The following is a 26,315-nucleotide window of genomic DNA, read 5'->3' as shown; positions in this document are numbered from 1 at the left end:
CAGCTTTTCATTTATTTCAAATGTACACACATATACATGCATATATACACACATATATACACATACATATACATACACATACACACATACATATATATATATAATATATGATGAGATGTAGCTTTCCTTCATGAAATGATAAATATATAGAGAAAAACATACGTACAGAGACAGACAAGTAAATAGATAGATAGATAGATGGAAAGATATATAGATAGAGGGATAGATAGATAGATAGATAGATAGATAGATAGATAGATAGACAGACAGATAGATAGACAAACAAATATTTTGGATGCCTGGATAAGATACTAAATAATATGTATATACACTGGGAGTCCTGTGTGGCTTATTTGCATAAATCAAATATTTTACTTGTCTATTCCTAATAAGCTTAAGAGGACTTTTAAAATTTTTTTGTTGTTGTTAATTTGTAGGGAAATCTTGTGTTTTCATTGGGATATAAATCTCTGAAATGTATTCTCTGTTCTCTGGCATATGTTCCTTTCTACTGTCATATGTTATTTTTTGTTCTCCTCAACATGTCGCTGACCCAAATACCCATTTTATTCCAGTATGCTTTGTTTTGTGAAAGGAGTGGAAATTTTTTACTTTGAATCGAGAGGTTTTTATTTTGATGAATTTTAAATCTTGTACAGAATTGACATTTCTGACCGTCTTGGAAGGTTGAAATCCATAATTATTATGATTTTGCATATCTTTTGAGAAAGGATAACAGCTGGAAACTTGAATGATGAATTATTACTGGTCCCAAGAAAAAGTATCCTCTGGTTCATGGGTCCTTTCTGATCTTCTTTAACATACAGAACTGACAGAAGAAAAATATAGGTGATTATAAAGTGTACTGCTTCCCTATAGCATGTATCCAGAGAATGACAGTATGTTACTCTAGAAACTACACTGGATTCAGAGAGAGAGGAAATGGGGTCAAACCCTGTTCCACCATTTATAAATTGTCCATGTAATGTTATACAAGTCATTTAACTATTCTGGTTTTATTTCCTTTTCTATAAAATGACAATGTTAGATTAGACCACCGCTACAATCTAGGCAGCACAGAATCTGCTAAGTCATATTAAACTCACCAGATGCTACCAACTTTCACTGAATCATCAGCAGAATACACAAATTGTGGTACATGAATCTAACATTACCAGTGTGCCATAAGACATTCAAAAGAATATAGACAAGTGGGAAGATGTCTAAAATAATGCCAGGCAAAGTAAGCAGAACCAAGAAAACAACACACAATGTAAATGCAAAGAACAATAACAGAAAACCAATGGAAAATAAAAGCTATATAATTAGAATGAAAAACTTGGTTTAGAAGAAGAAAGGAGAAACTGTCTCTCCCTCACATGCTTGCAGAGGTGAGAAATTATAGGTGGATAAAATTGTACATATTGTTACACATGGTTGGTTGATTTAATGGTTAATTTATATTGTTTTTAAACTTTTGTATACTGTTATAAATGTTGCCTATAGTATTAGGAAGAATTGTGATATATTTTAAAATACATGAAAAACATTGCTAAAAAGAGGGAAGGAAAGAAGGAAAAAAAGCAAGAGGAATGGAAAGAGGGATGGAGAAAGGAAGCAAAAATAAAGGACAGAGAGGGAGGGAAAGAATGAAGGAAGGAGAGAGGGAGGGAAAGAAAAACAAAGAGGAAAAAAGAAAGGTAGGTGGAAAAAATGGGAGAATTTTTTTTAAAAAAAGAAAGAAAATGGGCCCTTAGAAGAAAACAGAAATGTCACCCTAGTGAAGTTGAGACCTACATAGGAAAGGGAAAGTTTGGAAGGCATAGGTGAGTGTCTGTCCAATTGAGTGTTAAAATATCAGAAGTGAAAAGTATAGATAAAAAGGAAGTAGTTGTGCAAATGGTATTAGTGAAAAATAATTTTAATACTTAGAAAGATAGTATCAATATTTATTCATATGTATTACCACCTTTGATGATATCACATTATAGTTGAGTTTACAAATAAAGTTAAAAACACGATGACTTTCTGTAAAGAAAAACGGGTTGCTGATTCAAAATTTTTCAATATTTATATATATATGCATATATATAAACATATATATATAATTATAATCAAAAATAAATCAGCAAAAACTGTCTTCTTTACCCCACTTTTGCAAAAAATTGAAGGAAAATGAAAACCATAATCCATGTTACAAATATAAATAGTCAAGTAAAAGAACCTCCCCCCATAATCTTGGTTTTCCATCACACTTATCAGAGTTCATATCTTTCAGTTATTTGCCTTAACAGTATGACTGTCATTGTATAAAACATTCTCTTGATTCTGTTCATTTCGCTCTACATGCATGAGTTCCTAGGTTTCTCTGAAACCATTGCCTTCATTGTTCCTTACAACATATTAGTATTCCATCGCAGTTATATATTATAACTTGTGCAGTCATTCACCAATGAATGGACACACTCTCAGGTTTCTATATTTTGCCATATCAAAAAGAGCTATAAACATTTTTTTGTTCATCCTTTGTTAGAGTTTGTTTTGCTTAGAAATTAATTCATCCTTCAAATCTGCAATCCATTAAATTAACCCTTCTCCTTTTTCTCCCTTCCTTCCAATTTTCCTTTTGAATTAAATTCACTTATTTAGGTTCTTGGTATGTATATTTCCCTCTTTTTACATTTCATATAAATAAGTTTCAAATGTCAATCACTCTTCCCTCTTTGTTTGTATAGACATAATTTTTCACTCAAATTATGAGATTATTTTTTCCTAGCCTTTCTTTTTTGCCACCTCTTCTATATTCTTCTTTCCCTCCCTTTCCATTTTGTTTTGAAGATCAGCAAGCCATAACAGAACCATTCATAACCTTTTTTTAATAGGCTCTTTCCATGACATCTAATGATAGTAGGGTTCAGATGAGACGCTTGAGTCATTTCCTTGTACCGTATTTGAATTCAGCAGTTTATACTCGTTCAATGCTTTCTCATTCTTCATTAGTGTTTACCTTTGTTTCTCCTAACTCCTATGTTTGAATTTCAAAGTTTCTTCGCATCTCTCCTCTCTTTAACTGAAATGCTTGGAAGTCTTCTATTTCATTAAATATTAATTTTTCCCCCTGAAAAAATATATTCAGTTTTCCTGGATGAGTTATTCTTCGCTAAAAGCCTTTATCCTTTGCCTTCTGAAATGCAATATTCCAAACTCCCTGCTCTTTAAAGTGATGGTGTGTAAATTGTGTATAATTCTGGCTATAGCTCCTTAGCACTTGAATTGTTTTTTTTTTTTTCCTGGCTGCTTGTGGTATTTTTTTTTCTTCTTCTTTCACTTGAAATCTCTGAAATTTGTCTACAATGTTCCCAAGAATTTTCTTCTTTCTTTTTTCTTTCATTTCTTTCTTGTCTTTTTCTTTTTCTTTTTTTTGAGGTGGCAAGTAGATTCTTTCTATTTTCATTTTCCTCTCTGGTTCTGAGAGATCTGGACAGTTTTCTTTTTAAGATTTGGTGAAATACAACATTCAGAGGATTTTTTAAAATTATTCTTATTATGGCTTTCAGGTAATCCAAGGATTCTTATTTTTTTCTCCTTTATCTAGTTTCAAAATCTTTTTTTTTTTTTTGCTATGAGACATCTTTCATATCTTTTGTTTTCAGTCTACCTAGTACAATTCAAGATAATTGAGGAAAAGATCTGTTTCAGTCTCTGTATCCCTTAAGTCTATGAAAAAGCCTTATATATAATAAGTAATTAATAAATGTTTACTGAATAATATTGAAGTTGTGATTTCTCAAAAAATATCATAGTAATTTAGAGATACAAGATCCCAGTTCACTTGACTCAAAATCCAGTCCTTCCCCCCCACCCCCTTCAATATGTAAAGAGAAGTCAGCAGATCATGGGTTATGTTTTTCTTTCTGTAGGGCAGGTGATTTAACTAGGGTGGAGAGGTCCATGAACTTGCTTTAAAATAAAAAAAGCAACAAAAAATTGTATATAATATATTATGCATTGAAAAGCATTATTCTGAGTAAGGGTCCATAGGTTTCATCAATGGTCTACCTTACAAATATGACTAAGAACTTCTGCTATAGAGTGTGATATGAGATAGTGTCCTTTTTCACAAAACCACCCCTTCAATCACAGCCCACCTCAGTGGCTGCCTCCAGTTCCGACACTCACTGTCCACCTGAAAATGTTCCTTTCCTCAAAATATTTTGCTAAAGTCCTTTGAGTGTGTCTCTGCTTTGACTCTACCATACCCTCTTCCCCATAGTCAGCTTCTCTTTGTCTCTGTTGCATTGCTACTCATTGAATGAGTCATCATGATAAAGTAGAAAGATAACCAGATATAGCATGAGAGGATGCAGTTTGAATCTTGCCTCTGACACTTACAGTGTATATAACTATGGGTGACTTATCTCACTTCTCACAGACTCAATTTCTTCATCTTGAAAGAAAGGGGCTATATTAGATGACACGCCAAATACCTGTCAGCTCCAGGGTCTATGTTCCAATGATTCTTAGAACTTTGAGAACTGTGTTTTTCCATTTTCTATTCGCCAGTGCCTCATTTCTTCTCTCCAAAGTACATAGTAGGGGCTAAATAATTTTTCCTAGGATCATAGAATCATCTGTTTGGAACTGGAAAGAAACTTAACAGCCATCCAGTTTAACTTATTTAGTCATGACAGGGGAGAAAAAAGTCCTGGATTTGTAATCAGGAAGATCTGAGTTCAAATCTGATCTTATTCACTCACTAGCTCTGTGACTATTGAAAAGTCATTTAAACTCCATCTGCTTGTTTCCTCAGCTGTTAGTTGAGGATAATAATACACTTACCTTTCAGGACCAAAGTAGGTAATATTTGTATATTTATCAAACCTTCAAGTGTTATATAAATGCTAGTTGTTACAATTATTATAACAACTATTATTTATTACAGATCAGGAAACTGAGGCATAGGAAAGCTTAGGTAACTGAGGAAAGAATTATGTATGTAGATTAATACTAAATAGATGGAATTTATCTAAACACCTCTGTCTATTGGAAAGAACATTTTTTATGGCCGAAGAGAAGTTGCTATATAAAGTTGTGTAGCTAGTAGTAGTAGTAGTAGTAGTAGTATATCCCATTCACTTTTGTGGTTATACCCAAGCTTAAGGGTTAAAGAAGGAAATATAAACCACTCCAATATCTTTGCCAAAATTCTTTACCAAGAAAATCCCAAATGGGGTCACAAAGAGTTGTATATAACTGAAGCAACTGAACAGCAACAAAAGCTTAAGGGTTCAACCTCTGTCACGGACTTATTAACTCTGTTGTCTTTCAAGGTTATATACTGTGCTATCAAGGAAGTGAAATGGTTAGTAAAACAATCTGGGATATTCCAAATATTTAAAATTCACATAAGAGCAGAAAATGACATTCCCAGAAGTCCTTTGGGACATTGTTGAATAAGTAGATTGTAAACTCTTCAAGGATCACAATGGTCTTAGGGTCCATTACTTTTTATATTCCCCTCAGATCTAAGATGAAACATTATACAATTGTGTGCTCAAGTGCTTCAAATAGAGAAAAAATAGAATAAAATTCTGTAGAGCAGAAAGAGGATTAGAGTAGAATAAAGTAGAAGAAAAAGTGAAGACTGATAATAGCTAAGCATAGCTTATGACAATAATAGCTGCAATTTCTATAAAGAGCTAGGATTTACAAAGCTTTTAAAATAGGTATTGTGAAATTCAATGTTCACACTAATCTAGGAGATAGCTACTATTATTATCCCTATTTTATAAGTAAGGAAAATGATTCTGAGAAAGATTGAATGACTTGTCCGGGATACCACAACTAGTAATTTTCTGAGCCAAGATCTGAACTCAGGTCTTTCTGACTCCAAGTCCAACAGACTAGGAATAGTTGGGTAGTTGGACAGGATGTAAAAGGGGAAAAAAAATGAAAGTGATGAGTCAAGTAGGTATAGAAGTAGAAATAAAAAGAACAGAATAGGAAGAGCTTTGGAGTAGAACTGGAAAATGAGAAGATGCATAGGGAATAGGAATACGAATAAAGAAGAAATTTAGGGGTAGAAAAGATGAGAAGAGAGTAGAAATAGCTTTAGAGTTGTGTAGAATTGGAATAAAAGATCAGAGTAGATTGTAATAAAGGAGAATAAAATGGAATAGAATAGGATGGGATGGAATAGGGTGGGATGAGATAGGAAAAAATGGCATAAAATAGAATGCAATAAAATACAATAGTTCCTAGATGGCAAGGACTGTTTCTGGTTGTCTGTTTGTATCCTCAGAGCCTAACATAGAATCATGTAAGTGGTAGCATTATAATAAATTACATTGGCTAGAATTGAATTGAAATGAAACCTAGATCTAGCATAGATTTTAAATCTCCTTTCCTTTATACTCTTAAGCCAGAGAGCTATCTTTCCATGCTCTTCCTTACAAAACAAATTTTTAAAAATGGGGGATGGATCAGTGAAAATCTAATACTAATATTTTTAAACTGGCATAGTGCTTGCCCTGCCAACAGTATATAGCTAACATTCTTGGGTCATGGTAACAACAACTACAAATAATCAAATGAGGGCCTTGTCAATAACAGCCTACTAGTGTTGGCAAAGTCATTCTCCCCCTTAGCAGAGAATAGAGTAGTGATGTATGTATACATACATATATGTATGTGTGAGCTATATATGTATATACACAAATATATGTGTGTATGTATGTATGTGTGTGTGTATGTGTTTTTCTTGGAGAGTATCTGTGCAGTCAGTTGTAATAAGAAAAAAAATGGATTGAATCATTTCTTTCTGTCTTTTGTTTGAAGTTAATTTTATCTACTTAGGAAACAGGCACAACTATTTCCATTAATATCCTTATTACTACAGGGATTTAATGGGACTTGTGATTTATTACAGGGGAAAGAATTTTAGCTCTGGAGTCTGAAGACCTGGGTTCAAATCCTACCTCTAACACTACTGTATGACCTTGGGCAGATTGAAAGAGAACATCTTTCTTTTATGCAGGTGTTCCCTCACATGTACTTGGGGAACACCAAGTCATCTGTCACCTAGGAAGGCTTTAGTGGAGGTTGGTAAGTATTTTCACAATAAACATCACATGAGGGCGGCAAAGAGCAGCTTATCACCCCCACCACCCCCTGTATACTCTGAATAATCTTCAGGAATAAATAAAGGTAGCGTTATCCTATTCTTATTCCTTCTATTGATGGTAAACCCGAAATGCATTGGCAGAACAATTTGTAACATAAGAGTTTAAGTGGTACAAAGGCTTATTTAATTAAGCTAATGTTTTCTTGCTAATTGGCAAATGATTCTGATGACTTGGTATAATTACTTTGATTAGAGTAATTGCATAATTTTTTTAAGGGACTTTCTAACAAGGAAGGGGTAAATTCTTTGGACAAACTACCAGGGTTTGAGACTTTTCATTTACCTACAAAATAAATAAATCCCCCAAATTTATGTAAAATACTTTTAGAATTTTCAAATTATTTTAATCACTAAGTGAATTTATTACTGATTAATATTCCTTTGAAAACAAAATGTCAGTGATGGCCTTCTTCCTATCTCCTCATATCCCCAGATTGCATCTTCATGAGAGAAGAGGAGAGGAGAGGAGAGGAGAGAAGAAAGTGCACTCATTGTTTGTTTATGACAAGAGCTAATAGCAAGACCTTTTTGGATAGGCTCTCTTATAAGAATCAGTTACACCCTTCTATCAAAGATTTATAACTAGCAGAGTCTTTATATGCCATCTAATACCACCCTTTCTTCTTATAGATTAAAAAGCTGAAGTACAGATGGGTGAATTAACTTCAGATCATAGATTGTAAGACTATGTTTAGAGTTAGAAGGGATTGTAGAGGTCACCTCATCCAGTCCCTCCTCTCTACCTTACTTATAGGTAAGGAAACAGACCAGTTGTATTAATATGATTTAGTGAGGTTCGGATTCGCTCCTATAAATGACACTCTCCAATGCACCAGAAAATAATAAGAAATAGATAATTTATTTAGAAGAAGCAAGGCACAGATAGTTTGAATTTGCATAGAAAGCATATAATAAGAACAATCAATAACATAGCACCGATCAAGAGAGTCGGTAATGGAAGAGAATACATCACCAATTCAAGGGAACCTCCAAAGTCAATCAGCGGCTGGGAGCCCCGTTGCAGCCTGTACAAACTTGAATTGTGTAAAGATTTTCCTGGGCGAAGCGTCCTTCCCGCGGGTGAGGCTCAGCGGGCTTACAGGACGCAGTGTTTTTATATTATTCTAAACAAAGAAGGCTTGGGGCCAAGAAGCCCTTTTTGATGCATGCGCTATTCATGGTTTGTTCAATACACATCTGACCTTAGCCACGCTCCCATCCGCCTGAGGCTTGGTATTTTGTTTTTTAATAACATCACGTCTCACAAGGAGAGGAGCCAACCCTCCATGTCAACGTGACCTAGGAATGGCTAGTTCCTGGAATGCTAGGCCAAGAACACTCAGGAGATATGGAACGGTCATGACCGAGATTTGAACTGAACCTATTTATTTGAGTGATCTTATTAATTTAAAGGGGAATTTCCAATTTCCATTTCACTTGGCCTTAAGATCATGAGAATAATAGGTGAGGGGCAAAGGTGTGACATGAGTGTATATAGTGCGTATTTTGGTATACATATAAACAATTGCATATACAAAGACATAAAAAGAACAAAGCAAGTAGTAGTATGGGGGTAGCTAAGGAATTAAAATACATAGTAGCAGTAGGAGATTTAAAAAGAAAATCATACCAATGATGATTAGTATCTGAGGTCACTAAATGAGAAGCTTCGACTAGTCTTCCTGCGGCTATAAGAGTCTGTATTCGATGTTCATTTAACGCGCGTTGGTTGGACTCTAATAACTTTTTGATTTCAGTCGACTGATTCAAGATGTTCATAAGGGGATATAGAGATAGAGACACATGAGGTAGAGGCAAAGATTGGGGTACCCAAGCAAAATTTTTAACTAGGTTAGTGTCTGGTGGAAAGTAAAAATCATTTCCTTGCCAGCGTAGGAAAGATACATTGGATAAGCAACCAGAAAATGGAACAGTAGTAATATCTACAGATAGAAGGTCAGAGTGATTATTAGAGGCTATACAAACATATTGAGTAGATACTTCATATATCATAGAAAAGTTACTCACTGGGTATAAAGTTAGATCACACAAATTGGATGAATGTGAGAGAAGGCAGGGTTCCATCTGCCGAGTCATCATCCCACAAACAATCCCTCCATTAGTTACAACACAATCAGACAGAGTATGAGTTACATTATCAATCTATATAGTTTCCATAGATATGAGGTAAAGCAAAGTATTTATGTAAGACAAAAGGTATTACATGAAATTGGCACATAACAGTCCAAGTTTTAACTTGGTAGAGTATAATAGTTCCAGCGCACCAAAGTGGAGTGCATCTAGCATTCTCAGGTTTTTGCTTTTTCCATACATCTGACAAGTCAAGTATATCGTTCCATATGTGAGAGTTACCTTCCTGTAGTAATCTTTGGGCATTTTCCTTCTGTATGAGGGTATATAAGTTTTGCAAGGAACATTTAGTCCAATTAAATAAAACACAATGTTTTTCATAAGGTGTAAATTAACGAGGATGCTATTATTAAAGACTTGTAAAAATTGGCCTTGATATTGTAATGTATTTTGGTGTGGCAGGATCGTTGTGGGTAACCATTGGGCATTCACAGTCAAAGCTTGAGAAACATCTTGTCCAGCACTGCGCAGTCTGCTAGCCAAGGTCTCAAGGTCTATAGAATTAACTATACCCAAACCAGTTCCTGCACCACCAAGTAATGTATCATACCAAGCTCTTTTTTTCCTGACACAACTTTCTAAAGAGGGAAAAGTTACATTATAATGAAACACTATTTTGTGTTGCAAGATAGAGGTGTTAGTACATGAGCGGGGGACACGAATTATTCCAGGAGGTTTCGGAGTCACAGGTACAACCCATACTAATTGGTTTAGATATTCTTCATACAGCCCATTGGAGGTGTTACGACAATAAAAATTTTTTCTGTCGTCTTTGATGTAGACAGTGTAGGTGGAGTTTACTTGTGTCCAATTATATGTTACAGATCTTAACCTTTTAGGAAAATATGGACTAGGTGGCCAACTTGTAAGGGTACAGGATATATTGGTACCGTTTGCTGCAGTTACAGTTAGATTAAAACTAGTTAAATTGACTCTCATTAGGGGAAATAGAGGGGCGTCCCAAACTTCTACGTTGAATGGGTATGACCAATTCATGATCTGGGTGTTGTTTTCACCAACGTAGATGGAATCAGTACGCGGTCCTTGCTGAGGATTCCCACTGGAATACCTGGAGTCCATGCCATAGTTAGCGTGTAGCAGGAAAACACTGTAAAACACTTAATTTCGCAAAAACATTTGGGTTAGTGGGACATGATACCACTTATCATCACCAGGGTATACTACTATGGCAGTATTAGTGTTTCCTTGTGCGATGAGCTCAGCTGGCCTTGGTCTATCAGATTGATGCTTCTTTATCCAAACTTTAGTACCAGGAATTGCCTTTTCTGGTATCCAGGAGATGTCACTATTATTAGAGCTCCCAAATCCCTGATCTCCTCTTTCTGTGGAGTCAGGAGACCCATTGATTTTCTGCCACGAACCATTTAAATAGGGTAATATCACTAGTTGACAAATTCTCTCACCAGTCTTACATTCAAAAGGTTCGCTTTCATGAGAGTTATGTAAACAAACTTTAATTTCTCCTCTATAGTCATTGTCTATGACCCACCCAAGACATGGACTTGGTTGTTTAGGGCTAAACCAGATCTAGAGAACAATTGTCCATAGTGTCCTTCAGGGAGCTTAACTCCTACTCCTGTAGAACACAGTTGTTGGCCTAATGGAGGAATATGGACATCATGAATTACATATAGATCATACCCAGCGGAGCCTAAAGAGGCATGCCAGGGCTGCCTAGCATTCTCATGTAAAGTCCACCATTGAATGGTCAAGGGGGACGAAATTCTCCTTATTTGTAAATTAGGAGTCATCATTCTTGAAAGAGGAGTCCCACCCCCATCAGTCAGAGGCCTGTTATTTAATTGCTTTAAGGCCTCAAACAAATTTTCTTTCCATCTCTTCAAATCATGGTTCTCACTTAATTTCTTTAGTTTCTCTTTAATAATCCGTTCATTCTTTCTATCAAACCAGCGGCTTGGGGATAATATGGTATATGGTAAATCCATTCTATATTATTATATTTACAATACTCATCTATATCCTTACCTTTAAAATGTGTACCATTATCACTCTGTATTTGTAGGGGGGTCCCATAATAAAGAGAAATAATATCTAGGGTTTTACAAGTGTTTTTCTGGGTAGCCCGTTTATAGGGGCAGGCAACTAATACCCCAGAGTAGGTGTCCACACAAGTGCAGGCATATTGACACCCCTGACTAACAGGTAAGGGTCCAATATAGTCTATTTGCCAAATTTGAGCAGGTAAAGACCCTCTAGCCAATTCTCCAGTGATTTTCTTCGGCACAGGCCGATGAGCAAATAATTGACATTGTATGCAGTTTTGTACTATTTGCTTAAATAGATCCAGAGGTATGTTAATCCCTCTGTCTAATGCCCACCTGTAAGATGCAAGAGCGCCAAGATGTCCTGCGGTGATATGGACCCATTTTCCTAATTGTGTTTCGTTTTCCTTCTGGGGGTGACCTTTAAAGCTTTTCCTTGAAGTTTGGATAATTCATCAGCACGGGCATTATACTCACGTTCCACAGAATCTTGATTCACATGGGCATCTACATGAAATACAGATACATTAGTACATTGACACCATTCCCATATTTGTTCCCATAATTCTTTTCCCCACACATCTTTGTCTCTAATTTTCCATTCGTGTTTCTTCCAAATTGGCATCCAAACTGCTAGGCCATTGGCTACGGCCCAGGAATCAGTATATATATGACATTGGCCACCTTGTTCCTTTTGAATTACTTGATAGACAGCCACTAATTCGGCCCATTGGCTACTCCGGCCTTCACCAGAGCTTTCCAAAATAGTATTGCATGAAGGGTTATAGGCTACAGCTTTCCAGCACCTTTTAGATCCTATATATTTAGCCGACCCATCCGTAAACCAGGCATGATTCTTTTGTTCAGGGGATAACAAATCATACCCGCTATTCCAAGAGACGGGCGATTGTTCATAAGTTTTTGGTATATCAACATCATTGGAATGTTTTGTAATTCTAATACCTTTTCATGCAAGGTGGAAACACCCGATCTGCCTGTCTTGACTCTATTTTGCAAATACCATTTCCATTTAATAATTGATGATTCTTGGGCATGTCCTATTTTATGTGAGGCGGGGGTCCCCATAATCCAACTCATAATGGGTATGGCTGGCCTCAATACAACTTCATGGTTTAAAGTTAAATGTTCTGTCTCTACCAGGGCCCAATATGCAGCCAATAATTGTTGTTCAAAAGGAGTATAATTTTGGCCAGCAGGTGGCAGTTTCCGCGACCAAAATCCTAAAGGAACATTCCTGCCCTGTTGTTTTTGCCATAAACTCCAATCAGCATATCCATGCAAAACTGTAACTTGCAATTCCATCGGCCCTGGCTGTACAGGCCAAAGATCCAGGGCAGTTTGAATAGCTATTTTGGCTTCCTCAAAGGCTTTCGATTCTGTTTCCCCCCATTCAAATGCATACTTTTTCCGGGTAACTTTATACAATGGCTTCAAAATCTGACCTAAATGAGGAATGTGATTCCTCCAGAAACCAAACAACCCAACGAACTTTTGAGCTTCTCTTTTGTCCCTAGGAGGTGAAAAATCTAATATTTTTTGCTTGGCCTTGGGGAGGATTTCTCTATGACCCTTATTCCAAATTATTCCTAAAAACTTCACACTTTGAGCTGGACCTTGAATTTTATCAGGATTAATCTCCCATCCCTTCTCCTTCATATGTTCTATTAGTTGAGTTAATCTTTTCTCTACCACCTCTTTATTCTCTGCCTGTATTAAAATATCATCAATATAATGAGTTATTTTCACATCAGACCATTTAACTCATCTAAATGCTCAGCTACAATTCGGTGGCAAATGGTTGGGCTATGTATATAGCCTTGTGGGAGTCGTGTAAAGGTATATTGCCTGCCTTGCCATGTGAATGCAAACTGATCCCATTGTTTGGGGTCTATGGGTATAGTGAAAAAAGCATTAGCCAGATCTATTACCGCATACCAGAAACCTTATAGGCTTGTATACTCTCAATTAAGGATATTGTATCCGGTACAGCGGCGTGTAGAGGTGGAGTAAATTTATTGAGTTGTCTATAATCCACTGTCATTCTCCATGAGCCATCAGATTTTCTAACTGGCCAAACTGGGTTATTCCATGCAGTAGTGGTGGATCATTACCCCAGCTTGTACATATTCCTGTATAGTTTTAGTAATTTCTGCTATTCCTCCAGGAATTCTATATTGTTTGAGATTTACTATCTGGGATGGAGTAGGTAATATGACAGGGGGTATTCTCAACTTCCCTACTATGGCATATTTGAAGGGAGCGCAGCGAATTGATACTTTCCGTCTGGTAAATGTAAAGTCATTCCTTTTAAATATCTATCCCTACAATATATTCTGGTATAGGAACTATACACCACGGTATTTTCTTTTAGAAAAGTTGCCAATTTTCATTTCTAGTTGAACTTGTTTAGCAGGGATTTCATGCCCCCTAATCCAGATATAGTTATAGGTATTCCTTTTTTAAACTTTGAAGGATTTCCATATATTAACGTGGCCTCCGCCCCCGTGTCCACTAGGGCATTTGCCTTGGTGGTTGAACCATTCCTCCAAAAAATAGTTATTGGAACATGAGGCCGATAATCAGTATGCAAAGCATGGACACGAAGGGTTTGGCCTTTTTCCTAGTCCCCTTTAAAATGGTCCAATGAGGGTATAGTGAGGGAGGAGCGCTGGGAGACAGCATTCAAAGCCGAAACTTGACCAGCGTTTTTCACTTTTTTCTTATACAACTGGGCTAGTTCGGAAGTGGGAATTCCATCTATCTCTTCCCTATTTACTCCAGCCTTCAGAAGGGCTGAGAATAGCTCCCTCCGGGTTACCTTTCTGTGTAGAATCGGGGCTTTCCCCAGTCTCTGGAAGCAGTTTCTCCCACATCCCTAAATTCCCCAAGATCTCCCAGTTGGGACAGTTTGTCAATTACTTGTCCTAAAGATTCTCCCGTGGCTGCTACTATAAAGTCAAATCAAATGTTTATATGCCGCAGGGGCGGTTTTAACAACGGGGGCCCGATGTACAGCAATCACAGGGGTATCAGTGTAGGTATCAGCTTCTCCTACTACAACCGCAGTTTTCATAACTTCTTCCTTTAGTTTTTGAATCCCATCCTTAAGAGTATACCACGGGCGGGCGGCATTTGGCCACATAGAGGAATCGGGATACTGGTCCTCAATCCTTGAGCTACTAGCTCTAAAATGGTGTTACTGTCATTTGACAATTGGCTACCTGGCCGTGATCACGAAATGCCTGTTGTACAAAGGGATTGGAGGTCAGGCTTAAAAATTTTAAACAGTCCTTAGGATCTAACCACACTCCTCCTGCTCCCCCATCACTCAATCTTACAAGCCAGGAGATTGCAGGTTCTCCCGACCGCTGTGAGAACCTACTAAGCAAATCCGTAATTTCTCTTTGGGAGTAATCTTCCGTAATTTCAGTCACCCTGGGTGGGTTAGTTCCCTCCTTTTCGGCTTTTCTCCTAACTATCGGCCGAGCTTCCCCATCCTTAACGTCCGGAATTTCCTCCTCTATCACTTCTTCCCACCGTCGTCATCCTCATCCCAAATATCGCCGTCCCAAGTATCAGGGTCCCAATTCATATTTGCTGCGGCGATTACAGCATGCACTTTCCTTTTATTCACTTTTCCTCGCCTATTTCTATATTTATACTGTGCCACCCGAACAGCAGCCTTCTCGGCTACATTTTGATAATTCCTAGCTTGATCCCCTAATATAAAATTCTGGCACTGCAGCATAGACAATCGACCCTGCAATTCAGACATTTCTTTCTCCATTTGTGCTTTCTCTTCCTCCTTCCTGTCTAACTCCAAACACACTGTCCTATATGCAGTCAGAAGAGCCCACCCTCTTCGGCATACTCCACTCATTTCTTTCCCCTTTTCAATTGGAATATTAGATAAACATGCAGTCAACTGTGAGGGCCTTCCGTTCCTCACCCTGCTCCCCCAATCCTCACTAGGTCCTGTACACTGTGACCAGGTTTTTGCGAGCGAGGAAAACGGAGGGTCCTCCCAACCAGGGACCTCTACCGAAGCCCGGGGCTCAACATTTCTCTTAAAGAAAGGCATTTATACAGCGAATCCTGTTCGTGACGCCAATTTTGTATTAATATGATTTAGTGAGGTTCGGATTCGCTCCTATAAATGACACTCTCCAATGCACCAGAAAATAATAAGAAATAGATAATTTATTTAGAAGAAGCAAAGCACAGATAGTTTGAATTTGCATAGAAAGCATATAACAATAAGAACAATCAATAACATAGCACCGATCAAGAGAGTCGGTAATGGAAGAGAATACATCACCAATTCAAGGGAACCTCCAAAGTCAATCAACGGCTGGGAGCCCCGTTGCAGCCCGTACAAACTTGAATTGTGTAAAGATTTTCCCGGGCGAAGCGTCCTTCCCGCGGGTGAGGCTCAGCGGGCTTACAGGACGCAGTGTTTTTATATTATTCTAAACAAAGAAGGCTTGGGGCCAAGAAGCCCTTTTTGATGCATCCACAAAAATCTGGCCATATGAATATTCCATGTTGGTAAGCAATGACTGATATATACTTCCTTATTATCTATTTTCCAGAATATTAAAATATACACTCCCACTCTGTTATATCTCATTCTTCTACCAATTTCTTTACTCCTATCATGCATACATCAAAAGAGGATATTGACCAGTATGGTTTTCCTTGGGTTATTGGAGCTGAAAAGTATCTATGCTATCATCAATCAGATTTTCCTATAAATAGCATGTCCTGCTTCCCATGTCATGGTTGAATATTCTGAAAGTACTAACATTAATTACTTTTTGAAACAAAAGGCTAACTTTGAACACAGTTCAATTTTTTTTTGTGCTAAAGATTTTTGATGCTTCTTGTATTTATATCTTGCATTTTGCTAAGGAAATATAATTAAAAATGATTGAGCAAAATCAGCAAACACAGATTTTCCCCCTGAAATAGAGTATAGAAAAGCAGCCACTTACAGTCTTCAAAATTTATAATGAAAGGAGGCAGGTGCATTTCCTTAATTCTCCTCAAAGGACAAGATTGGCCATTATGTGTTTACTGGATTCATTTTTTTGTTAATAATATTTTTTTCATTCACATTATTGAAGTCATTGTCGATTTTTTTTTTTGGTTCTTCTTAGGATAATAATGTATTCAATGTAAGCTCTGAGGATTCTTATTTAAACTTCCAGTCCTAATGACAAGTCGAATCCCTAGAGCTTGATCACATCTCCTCCTTAGGGCTCTAGAAATCTCCTTAATATCTCAGGAGTTATTCTCTAATGTCATTAACTTTAGGCCCTCTCTCTTCAATTATTAGTGACTGAAAATCAATTAAATGCCTTTTAAAGAAGAAGTAATTTTAAAAATGATTAAGAATAAGATCAGTTGGTTAAAAACATCCCCTCAAAATATCATGATATACATTCCTACAAGTGTGTATAAGTGTGTAAGGGCAAGAGGACTTAAACTTTGAAAGCAAATGCAGCCAAGTTGTAACTCATAGCTGCTAGTGGCTACATGTCCTATTCCTCCACTTGTGCAGCTCAAGAACTTTAAACATGCTAGAATTTCTTTACTGGCCTCTTGTGAAGCTCTGGATCAGTAACCTTTCAGACCTTGTCTCCTAACAGCTGACTTGGAAATGTGACTAGCAAAGAGACAAGAAGAAAAGAGGATTGATATCCTCCAGAGCTTCAAAATCTCCCAAGGTCCTCTTCCAAATAAAGGATGGGCAAGAAGGCCTCGGAAAAAGCTGGACTGAAGGCCTTTGATCCCTCCCCACCCCAAGCAGTTTCTTCTCAGGGGGCTCAGCTATATCTCATACTTAACTCCAACCATTTGAATGAATTCTGGTCTATCTATCTTTATCTTAGTATTTTTATAGAAATTCTCAGCATGGTCAAGATTCCTCAGCCAATATGTATATGATTTTTGTATAATATCATTCCATTTTTAATAACTTTACTATACAGTCTAAAGCCTATGATTGACTGAAACGTGTTGTTACCTACTGAAAATATCAATGCTAAAATTTGGTGGATTGCTTTGTTTTCCACTGTTGCAATAAAATCATAGTAACAAAGTGCTCTATGTTAGTTCAAACAAACTTTCCTTTGTTTCTTGGGATATTGTCTTTAGGTTGCAAGGTCATAGAACTAGACCTGCAAGGATCCTTAAATGGCATCTAGCCAAAGATTTGCAATTACCTTTTAAAAATATTAATTAATTAATTTTTGTACACATTTATTATATTTCTCTCCCACTTCCTCCTTATCTTTGAAGAATACAAAATAAATAAATAAAATCCTCACAATAACTATGCATCGTATAGCAAAATAAATGTCCCCATTGTCCAAGTTTACAAATGTATGTCTCAATCATTTTAAGTACACTACCTATCCAGAAGTAAGTTTGAAGTTCATCTTACTTTCTCTGGCATCATGAGTTATCATTGCAAAGATCACACTTCTAGAGTCTTCAAGTGTTACATATGCATTGGTGTATACTTATATATGCACACACATTTGTTGTTATTGTTATTCTATCATGTCCAACTTTTCATTATCCCATTGAATCCCAGAAGCATGACAAAGATATTGAAGTCATTTGCCATTTCCTTCTCCAGGTCATTTTATACATGAGGAAACTGAGGCAAATAGAGTTAAGTGACTTCTCCAGGGTCACACAGTTAGTAAGATTTGAGGCTGCATTTGAACTCCAGTCTTCCTTATTTCAGGCCTGGTGCTCTATCCACTGTGACATTTAGCTGTCCCTTTACACACACCTACACACATATAAATATATTATATATACATATGTATATATTTACCTATACATGTATATAGTGTTGACATCATCTAAATTTCTCTAAGCATTCTTTTCTCTCCTCACAACCATCTCTTACAAAAAGAATATTTTAAATGAAAAAGAGGAAGAGGAAAAAAAAGCTAATCAACTAACAAATATATGAAAAAATCTAAAATTTTTTTAAATCACAACACCAATATATATTGCAAATCTGCAAAGAGTAGAAGGTAGAAGTCATATTTTATCATATCTCTTCATTAGGACAATGCTTATTTTTTATAACTGCATCATTAACTTTTTTTTTTGTCCTTTCTAATTGTATTTTTATATTCACACAGTAGATAGATCCTGGGCCTGGAATCAGAAAAACCAGAAGTCAGAGACTTACTAACTGTGATTTTAGGAAAGTCACTTAACCCTGTTTGCCTTAGTTTCCTCATCTGTAAAATGAGCTGGAAGAGGAAATGGCAAACCATTCCAGTATTTTTTATAACAAAAACTCAAATGGAATCATGAAGATCTGAACAACTGAAAAATGATTGAATTGATAATCACACTTTGCCTCTCCCCTCATTGTTTGCTACCATAAAAACAGTTGCTATAAACGTTTTGGTTATATGGAAATTTTTTTCTTCTCAATGAACAATTTTGGGGCATAAATCTCTACGGCAAAGTATATGGACATTTGGATAAATTTATTTGCATAATTCTATTTTTTACAATGGTTATATTCATTCATAAGTCTATAAACAATGTGTTAATGTGACTTCCTGTCTTCCAACAACCCCTCCAACTTTCATGAGTCCAAGTTTTTGTCATTCTTGGCAATTTGCTTGGTGTGAGATGAAACATCAGGGTTATTTATTTTTCAGCATTTCTTATTGTGAATGATTGTTATATCATATGTATGTTATATTCCTCTTCTTCTTATGAAAACTTAATATCCTTTGAGCGTTTATCAATTAATTCCTTTGGTTCATTATATAGCTGGATTGTTGTTATAGTTATTGTATTATTCAGTTGTAACAAACTCTTTGTGACCCAATGGACCACAGCATGCCAGACCCTTCTATACTACACTATCTCCTGAAATCTGCCCAAGCTCATATTCATTGCTTCCATTACATTATAAATCCATCTCATCTTCTGTCACCCCCTTTTCCTTTTGCCTTCAATCATTTGCAATATCAAGGTCTTTTTCAATGAGTCCTGTCTTCTCATATACAAAATATTTAAGCTTCAGCTTCTGTTTGACTTTCCAAAGAATAGTCTGAATTACTTTCTTTAAATATTGACTGATTTGATCTCTTTGCCATCCAAAGGACTCTCAAAAGTCTTCTCTAACACGACAATCTGAAAGTGTCAATTCTGTGGTGCTCAGATTTCCTTATAGTCCAGATCTCACAGCCATATATTGCTCCTGGAAATACAAACAAACCTAGTTTTAGCTATGTGGTCCTTTGTCAGCAAGTTGATCTCTTTGCTTTTCAGTGTGCTGTCCAGATTCGCCATAATTTTCCTTCCAAGGAGCAAATGTCTTTTAATTTCATGGCTGCAGTTGCCATTTGCAATGATCACTGAGCCCAAGAACATAAAATATGGCGATGCTTCCATTTCATCTCATTCTGTGAGGAAGCGATAGGAAGAGTCACCATGATGTTAATTTTTTTTTTTTGGTACTAAGCAACAAGATAGTTTTTACATTTTCCTCTTTCACCCTCATCAAGAGGCATCTTAATTCCCCACTTTCTGCCATCAGAGCGGTATTGTCTGTGTATCTAAGATTGTTGAAATTTCCCTAGCCATATTAATTCCATCTTTTGATTAGTCAAGCCTGGCATTTTGTATGATGTATTTTGCATATGATTTAAATAAGGTGACAATATGTTGTTCATCCTTCATCTTTGAAGAGGACCAATGACATCCCAGGGTGATATCTTAATTTCTTGCACATGAATTACGTTTAAGTGAGATAGAGTTGCACTCTCTTCCAGAGCCATCAGAGTCCAGTGGCAAGACAGAAGCCACGATGACTGGTTATGTCCTCACATGCAGGGGATGACCTTGGCATTTTCAATGTCTGACCAAACTCTAATCACTTCACAATACCTGCTTTGGTCACTTTTATGACCACTGAAATAAATTGTTCCCATTCTATCTGAGGAGTTTTGATATGCTTGAGATAGACATTCCCTTAACTCACCAATGGGTTTGAGGCCTGTCAGTTAGCCTTAACCTGGTTTAGCTCATCTGTCAAGAGTTTCACTGGGGTGTAGCCACTGCACATGCCACAGCTTCTTGGAGCCACAGGTAAGATTTGGGTGAAAGGTGAACACCATAAGTGGATAGGAAGCTCTGAAAATGGCTTGGCAAGCCCTTACCCCAGAGTTGCTAGTTTTCTTTGTACACCTCATATACCCAAGGTGACAAGATACAGCTTTGTTGTACTCCTTTTCCAATCTTCAACCAGCTGGTTACATGTTTTGTTCTAACTATTGTTCATAACCCACATACAGATTCCTCAGGAGACAAGTGATACCATCTAGTACTTTTATCTCTTTCAGGACTTGACACATTTTATTGAAATCCACAACAATCAAAGGCTTTAATGTAGTCAACGAAGCAGAAGTAGATATTTTTTTGTTTGTTTATTTGTTTGTTTGTTTTCTGGAACACCTTTGCTTCTCCATAAGCCATTGAATGTGGCAAGTTTCATTGTTGTTGTTGTTTTCCAAGTTCCTCAAAACTAGCTTGGTCTTTTGGAAATATTTGGTTCACATATTGGTAAAGCCTAGCTTGAAGAATCTCAAGTATAACTTTGCTAGTGTATGAAATGAATGCAGCTGTTAGGTCATTGGGACATTATTTGGTGTTATCCTTCTTTAGGACTGGGATGTAAATGGACTTTTTTTTTCCACTAGTGACCACTGTTGAGTTTTCCAAATTTGGTGACATAAAGAGTCTAGTACTTTAATGGCATCATCTTTTATGATTTTAAATAGCTCAGCTGGAATTCCATCACCTTCATTAGTCTTATTATTAGCAATGCTTCCTAAGGCCCACTTGAATTCACTGTATAGGATTTGAGGTTTTAGATCAGTAACCACACCATTGTGATTATTGGTGTTATTAAGATCTTTCTTTAATAATTATTTGTATTCTTTCCCCCTCTTCTTAATCTCTTCTACCTCTGTCAAGTTCTTACCATTTTTGTCTTTTATCATGACTGTTTGTGCATGAAACATAAACTTGATATGTTTATCTTTCTTGAAGAGATTTCTTGTCTTTCTTGTATTGTTTTCTTCTATTTCTTTGCATTAATCATATAAGAAATCTTTCATGTCTTTTCTTGTTATTCTCTGGAATTCTGCATTAATCTGGGTATATCTTTCCCTTTCTCCTTTCTCTTTCCCATTCCTCTTCCCTCAGCTATTTGCAAAACCTCATCTGACAGTCATTCTGCTTTCTTACTCTTATTTTTTATTTTGGAATATTTTATTGTTGTTGCTATCACTGCTGTCTCCTGTACAATATTACAAACCTCTATGCATAGTTCTTTAGGCATTCAATCTACCAGGTCTAGTTCCTTAAATTTCTTTGTCACTTCCACTTCATATTCATAAGTGGCATTATTTATGTCGTGGCTATACAGTCTGGTGGTTTTTACTACTTTCTTCAAATTAAGTCTGAATGTTGCAATAAGAATCTAGATCTGAGCCACAGTCAGCTCCAGGTCTTGTTTTAATTGACTATGTAGACTCTACATTGTAGAACTTCTTTTTCTCTTGCTTAAAAGTATATAATCAATCTGGTTTCAATATTGAACATCTGGTGAAGTCCATGTGTAGAGTTGCCTTCTAGTTGTTAATAAAGAGTGTTTGCTATGACCAGCAAGTTATCTTGACAAAGCTCTATTAGTTTTTACTCTGCCTCATTTTGCACTCCAAGGCCAAACTTGCTTTTGATTAGAATTATCTTTTGATTTCTTACTTTGGCATTTCTGTCCCCTATAATGAATGTGAAATCATTTCTGGGAATGTTATTTTTAGAAGATATTGTTGTTCTTCATAGAACTGATCAACTTTGACCTCTTCAGCATCAGTGGTTGGAGCACAGCCTTGTAGTGCTCTGAAGTTGAATTTTCCCTTGGATTCAAACAGATATCATTATGTCATTTTTGAGATTGTACCCCATTACTGCTTTTCTCACCCTTTTGTTGACCAAGAAAACCACTCCATTTTTTTTCTAACTTACTCTTGACCACAGTAGTAGATGTAATGATCACCTGAATTAAATTCACCCATTCCCATCCATTTACATTCACTGATACCCAAGATGTCAATGTTTAATCATCTCATCACCTATTTGTCCTCATCTAACTTAACTCGGTTCATAGATCTTACATTCCAGGTTCCTATGTAATACTGATCTTTACAACATTGACCTCCTCTTTTGTCACCAGACACATCCACCGGTGAGCTTCTTTTGGTCCAGTTTCTTCATGAGTTCTGGAACTACTTGTATGTGCCCTTTGGTCTTCCTCAGTAGTATATCAGATGCCTTCCAGCTTGGAAGGCTCATCTTCTGGGTCAAATTGTTTATCATTTTAAAACTATCCACCAGTTTTATTGGCAAAAATAATGAAGGGGATTGCTATTTCTTCCTCCAGTGGATCTCCTTTTGTCAGAACTCTCCAATATGACCCATGTCGGGTAACCTTGCACAGCAGAGTTCATAGTTTTGTTGAGCTACACCAGCTGATCTTGCACAACAAGGCAGTCATCCAGTAGGGAGACAGATAGACATAGACATAAATATGTAATCATATATTATAGATATGTTCACATGTACATATATACATAATGTATATGCATATATATTATATAACTATAAATATAGATATAGAAATGTGTGGTCATAAATAAATGTATGAGTGAATATATTATATATGTGTACATATGTCTATATATGTTTGTGTATATACAAACATGTGTACACTTTTTGTCTCTTTATATTTGAGAGAAATTGGTATAAATTGGATACCAAACCCTTATCTAATAAACTCTGACAAAGATTTTCTTTTCCCATTCAATTACTTTCCTTCCTCTCTGAGATGAATTAATTTTGTTCATGTAGATACTATTCAGTTTTGTGCAATTGAAATGTTTATTTTAGCTTTGTAATTCTTTCAAAGAATTCAAAGAATCATATATTACTTTGAAAGGTAAATAATCTATTTATCATCCACTTTTGATAGTAAGATCTTTAATCTTAAGGTCACATATTCCTTTTGAATTTATTGTGGAATTTGCTGTAAGATGTTGGTCTAAACATGATTTATTCTATGTTCCTGCCCTCTAATATTCCCAGTTTTTTTTTATCAAATATGTTTTCAAATTTTAGAACACTGGCTCATTTTTTTCTCTTTATATTGTTATCATTATATAAACTGCTCTCTTCATTCTACTTACTTTCCCTGCACAAATTCACAGAGGCCTTCTTAGTTTCTCTGAGACTATCCAGCTCATAACTTATTATGGTGTACTCATATTCCATTACATTCATATACTGTAATTTATTTGTCTATCCTTTACTACTCCTTACTTTACTTCTCAGCTCAAGGAGGTATGATTATCTCAACTCTTTCCATATGCAGTTCACACAATGTATGTGTATTTATGTATATATGCACACACAAACACTCTCTGTCTATATACACCATGCCCACACATACTATTCCATATGTATGTAGTACCAATATACTGATAATAATGTATGTAAATGTATCTATGTCTATATATGTGTATATATACACACAAGTAACTATATCTATCTACATATGTATCTATAGACATTTCTATTTATCTCTATCTATATGTATATCTATCTAAATTGAGGGGGGGAAAGGGAAAGAGCAGGCTGTGGTCAAGGGGACAAAGTTCAGAAAGTGAATTGACCTCGGAGTAAGGGAATGAATTGAGAATAGCTGAGTATCTCATGAAATATTCATAGAACAGAGACATGTGCAGGTACTCCTTCTGAGATAATGATATAGAAAGAAAGCCCTGGAATCAGAAAGATCTGAGTTCAAAGATGACCTCAGGCATTTACTAGATGTTTGACTTTGAGCAAATCACTTCATCTCTGCCTCTGTTTTCTTCATTATAAAAAAAGGGATATTAATAGCAGTTACCTCACAGGGTTGCTAGAAGGATCAAATAAGATCATACTGGCAAAGGACTCCACACAGTAGCTGGCATATAATAGGAAGATAAATGCTTATTCCATACCCCCAGTGCTTAGCATAGAGCCTGCCAAGTCAAGGAGCTTTAATGAGTGCTTACTATGTGCCAGGCTCTGTGTTAAGCACTGGAGATACAATGAAAAGCAAAAATAGTCCCTGATCTCAAGGAAGTCTAATGATGGGTTCAACATAAAAACAGCTCTGTACAAACAAGGTTGTTTGGACGTCATTAACAGAGGGAAAGCAGAAGCATTAAAGTGGATGAGGAAAGGCTTCTTACAGGTAGTGGGATTTTAACTGAGATTTGAAGAAATCCAAGGAACACAGGAGGCTGAGGTAAATAGAGAAAATGTTCTAAACTTGGAGGATATTCAGTGAAACTTCACAGCATATACTTCATAGTCATAAAATTCTCTGTGTCTCTTGGTCTCTGACTGCTCTCACACTCTCTTTATATCTGTCTTTCTGTCTCTTGTCTAAGGCTTTTGGTCTCAAAATGTTTTGAAAATGAATGCCTATCTTAAAAAATTAGATAAATGTTGACAACACACTCAATATGTATAATAGTTACTTATAAATTTATTCTCATGTTTTATTATATTAACAAGTATGGATATTAAGAAACAAAAATATATTAACAATAAAGACCAGATATGTATAAAATAATAGTTAATCCTGTTGTCAATGGAGTGAGCTTGCAGTTAGTAAAGAGGAAGAGTGACAAGGTCAGATCTGCATTGTAGGAAAATCACTCTGCCAGAGGGAGACTTAAAGGAGGAGCTCAGCAGGGTAGAGATTGCAGTAGTCCAGATGTGAAGTTTTGAGAATGTCCAGTAGGAGACTCCAGATGAGTGGCATGAGGTTGTGTAGGCAATGGTTGGTGAGGCAGAAAAAAAAATGGAAGTATGGGGTGAGAGGGTGAGGAATTGAGGTAACAACAAATGTATGAACCTGGGAGATGACCTGGATGGGTGGTGCTAATCTATTAAAAATAGAGTAATTTGGAAAAGGAAAGGATTGGCTGGGAGAATTATGTAATCACAAGCCATGCATGACTACTTATACTTTGCCATTTATGTTTGCCCATTGAACGATGAAATATATGGAGAAGTATTACTCACCAGCTACTTCCCATAGGGTGGGGTCCACCTCCCACCTCTCCATCCTCTCTGATTCAAGTTGTGAGGTACAAGGGGGATGAAGTAGAACTACAGGACATTTTGCCTTTGTAGCTGGTTTGGCTATCTATGTTGGGGGAATGATTGGAGGCTGAAAGGTGGTATAGTGAGGGAGTTTTTAAGGGAACCAAAGGGTTGTGATGGAAACAAGCCCATAATAGGTCTTGGCGGGAGAGGAAGATGGGATGCCACAATCTTTCTAACTTCTGCCATTAATTTGGCATAGTCCCTATGGTGGGGAGGGATGGTCAGGTCATAATACCTAAAGCTTTTCCACGGCCTCCACTTTGGAGACCGCTGGTCTACAATCCCAATATGCCAGAGACAGTTTGAGAGGGAGGATGTATACCCAGGTCTCTGACAGTTGTGGCAGTTTATCTACTAGATAATATTGAGAAAGTGATATAACAATAGCAGAAAATGGATAATGCCCCTAAATGGTAAGGAAGAGAAGCACTGAAGGAAATCCAGAGAGAAGGACTTAACCCTTCTCTGTGGAGTTTAAAAGAGGATACTGCATTTGAGCTCAGCATCTAAGGATGGACAAAACCTGTGAGGATATTCAAGGTGAGTTTTATGCAATGGGCAAAAGCATGGAGGCTGGACACTGTCATCTGTATTATAGGGACAGTAAATTAACCAGTTTGGTTGGTGCCAAAATATTATGTGCGTTATTACTGGGCAAT

At 36.5% G+C, this 26,315-nt stretch overlaps 1 protein-coding gene and 1 long non-coding RNA gene across 3 annotated transcripts in view; one reads left to right on the top strand and one right to left on the bottom strand.

Moving 5' to 3' along the window:
- The window catches only part of PCDH15 (protocadherin related 15), a 1,495,046-nt gene that overhangs the window by 717,572 nt on the left and 751,159 nt on the right, over nt 1-26,315 (top strand). The window lies entirely within an intron of this gene.
- Nucleotides 10,194-15,882, bottom strand: LOC144456243 (uncharacterized). Its single transcript, XR_013485146.1, has 3 exons — nt 15,698-15,882; nt 11,695-11,865; nt 10,194-10,452 (listed from the first exon to the last, which is right to left on the bottom strand). It is a non-coding gene; the product is annotated as an uncharacterized LOC144456243 (long non-coding RNA).

The sequence above is a fragment of the Phascolarctos cinereus genome, unplaced genomic scaffold, assembly GCF_003287225.1.
Source record: "Phascolarctos cinereus isolate Bilbo 61053 unplaced genomic scaffold, phaCin_HiC Scaffold_3;HRSCAF=262, whole genome shotgun sequence".
In the NCBI taxonomy this organism is placed as follows: domain Eukaryota; kingdom Metazoa; phylum Chordata; class Mammalia; order Diprotodontia; family Phascolarctidae; genus Phascolarctos; species Phascolarctos cinereus.
The sequence above is the reverse complement of the archived record's forward strand: the minus strand, read 5'-3'. Positions and strand labels throughout refer to the sequence as shown.